The sequence below is a fragment of the Cynara cardunculus genome, unplaced genomic scaffold (assembly GCF_001531365.2).
Source record: "Cynara cardunculus var. scolymus isolate 2C unplaced genomic scaffold, CcrdV1 Un_Scaffold_2271, whole genome shotgun sequence".
In the NCBI taxonomy this organism is placed as follows: domain Eukaryota; kingdom Viridiplantae; phylum Streptophyta; class Magnoliopsida; order Asterales; family Asteraceae; genus Cynara; species Cynara cardunculus.
Window position 1 is genome coordinate 41,807 of NW_020201031.1, and position 4,848 is coordinate 46,654.

A 4,848-nucleotide genomic window follows, 5' to 3' on the forward strand; every position below is an offset into this window, starting at 1 on the left:
AAAAAGAAAGATGGGTCAATGCGAATGTGCATTGATTATAGGAAACTTAATAAGTTGACCATCAAGAACAGATACCCTCTCCCTAAAATATTTGGTTTATGCATTAAAATGTTTTATGCATGTGAAAACCTGTGAGCTCACCAACTCTTTGAAGTTGATTCGTTTTATGTTCCATGCTTTTCAGGAAGCAAGTAAGATTTGCAGTTCTATGGGAGYATACTCGTGGCAAAGYTGATTAAGTTCGAATCGGAAGTTTTGTAAATGAAGGGTTTATAAAAATTTTGGTTATGCTATTAAACTCGTTTTATTTTGTAAAACTTAAAGGTGTTATTTATTAATTGTTGTTGTGACTCGCTTGCCTGTTGCATCTCGCGTTTCCGTTTTAGCGGGGTGTGACAAGTATCTATACCATAAAACAACAAATTAGCAAAACTGGTGTACCTTATATGGCGGGAGTATAATAGGATCATTAACAAATTTTCATCATCTATCTCCAAGTCTACATACTCCAAATCATCTTGGTGATTATATCATCAATCACATTGAGATGTTACTTGATTCATGTGTCTACTTTCATCGTGTATGTGAAAAAGTTCCCAATTAGGATGAGACGATTAATGAGGGACTTACTGAGGTTAGGCTTCTAGTTTGTCTAGATGCCTCGTGTCGTTGTCTCCAAACTTGCATTGAAATCAACCACAAGGGTGGTGCCCGATTGGTTTGATCTTGAGCTCCAAAGGTCAAAAAGTGTCTAGAGGTCCTAGGTTCGAATCCGAGGAGGAATAAAAGTCCCCTTGTGGCTACGGAGGTTCAAATGTGTTGACTCTAGGCTACCTGGGAAGCGGGTGGTCGCCCTAGGATTAGTCGACTCGCATAGCGGGTTGGATATACAGGTTAACTAAAGAAAAAAAATTACATTAAAATCACCATCTCACCTATTTCTAGTTGAATGTGGTGAGAGCCCATTCTTCTATCTATCCTAACTCTTCTTCTAACCTTCTACTTAATAGGTACAATAGGAGAACCAAACTAAGCTAGTATTACTTTCATCTTCTACCCCCACTTTCCAAAGTCTTAGTCCCCATTCCACCTCTCAATACAAAATGTTGATCCATATGTTGCATATAGACCTTTAACATAGGTAGCAGTAGTGTTTGATGAAGGATTACTTGGGGTTGTACCTTTGGCAAAGATAGCCATCAGGTTGCTTCAAGGTGTGCTTGAATATATTCGATTGAAACACCAATAATCAAAATAAAGTTGTGATACCGCTTGTTAGGATTTAAGCACCATAATGTCCCAAAACAAAAAAAAAACAAAAAAAAAAAAAAAAAAAACTTTATTAACCTACAATTAGTGATGGCCAAAAATCGATCCCGGGCCGGGCCGTAACCGGTCCCTATCGGTCCTGACCAACGACTAAACCGGTCCTTCCATAACCGGTCCTGGTTCCGGTGAAAATGCTCTTAACAGGTCAAGCTAACCTATAATCGGTTATGTCTAGCCGGTCCCGGTCCTGGTTTCGGTCCCTACCGGGCCCATTCAAAAAAAATGTTTAAAAAAAATTGTTATTAATTTATTTTTAATATGTTATTAATATATTTGTAATATGTTATTTTTAATATATTTTGTTATAAATACGTTTTATTATAAATACGTTTAAAAATACGTTTTGTTATATATATATATATATATATATATATACATGTTTATAAATACATTTTGTTGTATATATATACACGTTTATAAATACGTTTTATTATAATTACGTTTAAAAATACACTTTAAAAATACGGGTCACTCAAATACACTTTAAAAATACGGGTCACTCAAGTACACTTTAAAAATACTTTTTTTTATGATTAAAATTACAATGTTTTACAAAAATTTGTTATAAAATTATTTGAAAATACATTTATTTATCAATCTTCATTGGTATCCCGTGTCGGATTGACTTGAAGAGTTCATGTCTCTTGAATTCTTCTAATAGCCTTTTGGTCTTCAAGATCATCAATGTCGAGTTCCTCATCATCATCATATTGTGAGTAAGTTCCCTCGGTATCGGTAGTTGGTGGCGTGCTTAGTCCCATGGAGATTTCATTTTCTTCCAGATTTTATTCCACCACTTCAATCTCCATCTCTAACGATGTCATGTGTTGAATCCTATCAACGCTATCCAAATAATCCTTCAAGCAGATGCAACACTCCACGAACTTTGGGCTTGGTCTTGTCCGACGTATCGAAATGATCCTGCCACTAAGAGAAAAAGCAGACTCCGAAACTACGTTACTAGCTTGGATTGTTAGTATATCACGTGCGATGCACGCCAAAATCGGGAATTGAGGTTGTTTTTGTTTCCAAAAATCTAACAAATAATTTTTTTCATAATCTTCGACATCATTTGCGGGACATGCAGCCATAAAGTTAGTATGCACATACATATTTAGTTCACCCAAATCGTTATCATATCGATTTTTTTACTTGATTCATTTAAAACCTCGTTCATTAAATTAGTCATCAACTCTTTACGACTTTGTCGATGACCACTAGAAGAAGAACTAGAACCCGCAAAACCATGTTGGGAAGGTGTTTGTGATTGGTTTCCTCCTCCGTAAAAATGTTTGTAATGATCAAATAAATCTTGAAAATTACGATTAAATAAACGTTTTTGTTCTATTGAAAAAGAATTATCCGTAGCGGTATCCAAACCAAAAGCCACACATATTTATGTAATTAAAACTTCAACACCAACAATATTTAAATACGGGTTCAACGCCGCAGCACAAAGAAAAGCAAATGGGATGCCCATAAAATATTTTAACAATTCTTTTTTCATGCAAGACATCAACCTTCCCCAATTGTGACGGTCTTCGTATTGGGCAATTCTACTTGCCAAAATATAGATTTGGTTTAAAACTAAAGGGCTTGTTGGATAATAAATTCCCGATAAAAATATTGTCGCAGTTTTAAAATCACCTAAAATATCGTACAATCCTTCAAGCACGGCTTAATCAAGATTTCTAATAGAATTTTGTGGGTAATAGTGTCTATAAAAAGCAAAAATATAATTTTTTTTGTTTTAACAAATTTTCAATCATAAAATAAGTCGAGTTCCAATGAACGGGCATATCGAACATCGGCCCCAAAGCTCTATAATCGACGTCCTCGTAATACTTTCTATAGGCCGCATTCATTTTTTTTACCTTTTGTGAAAATTCGCCGCAACATAAGTCTAAACTTATTTATTACGGGTTTACAAGTATTTATACCGTTTTGAACGGCTAAATTTATTATGTGTGCACACAACGACGTGTATGAAATAATTTTCCGTCTAAAATAAAGTGTCAAATGACACTTTAATTTTTCCACACAAAAATTGTTATCACTAGCATTATCAAATGAAATACTAATTATTTTAGCGGCTAAATTATAAAATGCAAGACATTTTTTAATAATAGAAAATTGACGTGCTCTCGAATGTGGCACACCAAACGGTTCAAACGCGATTACACGTTTGAATTAATGTCATGTTGTAGGCTCAACCCAATGTGTTGTTATGCATATATACGAAACCGGCAATCTGTATGGTGCGCTCCATATATCACACGTTAAACAAATATTGTTAGGTAAAGCGGAAAACATTTGTTGCATTTCGGCCCGACACATTTTCCACATTTTTATTGCATCACGTCTAAAGGTTTGACGACTTACCGGCTTGTATCGTGGTTGTAGCGTCTTTTGAATCAACTTCGTAACGTGAGGGTTGTCGAAATGTCTGAAAGGCAACCTGACTTGAATGACACATTGTGTTGTCATTTGTCGGTTCAACTCGGCATCATACGACCATATTTGACCTTAGGTGTCAAGTATCGGTTGCCTTGAATCGCCCCCCGACCTCAACCCTGGGCACATTTCTTCGGTGTGCCTCATTAACGTAGAATTTCCATCCGCCGTAAGGAGAACTTGACACAAATTTGCATTGTGCCTTTCTTTTTTCGGTCGTGAGAACTACCAAGTTGCAGTGATTCCAAATCTCGGGCTTTCGTCCGTGTTCGGCGAGAACTTGGGCAACTTGTTCGTTTGATGGTTGTTCACCGGCCATTTCATAAGACAAAGAGAGAAAGAAACGAGAATTGTGAAGTGGAAACAAGAAATTAATACGTAGCGAATTCAGAAAATGGAGCGAGAAACCGAGAATTAAGAGCGTTTTTTGCATTTTTGAAGATGAGATGAGTTGGTATGTTTACTTGGGACTCCCATGCATATATATACTTAATTGGTAGCAAAGAAGATGAAAAAAACGAATTAAAGTCGTCTCTAACGGCTAGTTTGACTCCTCCTAACGGCTACTTTGACTTCTAACGGCTAGTTTGACTTCTAACGAAACTTTGACTTTCGTTGACCGGGCTGGGCCGGTTCCACAACCGGTCCCGGTCGGTTTCGGTCCCAAAAAATGACAAATAGCATAACCGGCGGTCCCTCAACCGGTCCTTGCCGGTCCCGGTTCCGGTCCTCTAGCGGTTATGGGCGGGGCCGGGCCGGTTTGGCCATCACTTACAATCAAATATGTGATATCAACCAACAACAAATGTCGAAAACAAGGTATGACCAAAAACACATTAATAGTATAGGTTTATGAGTATTTATGTGGGAAGGCTAATGGCACCCCTACCCCTTATTAATGACACCCCTACCTCCTATATAATCATTTCTTTTTTGTTTGTATTTTTGTATTTTTTGTTATCTTTTTTTATACTAATTTTCTTTTAGTTATTTTATTTAATTATAATTTATTATTATGTAAAAAACTAATACTAAAAAATATTATTTTTTAATCATAATTTCTAT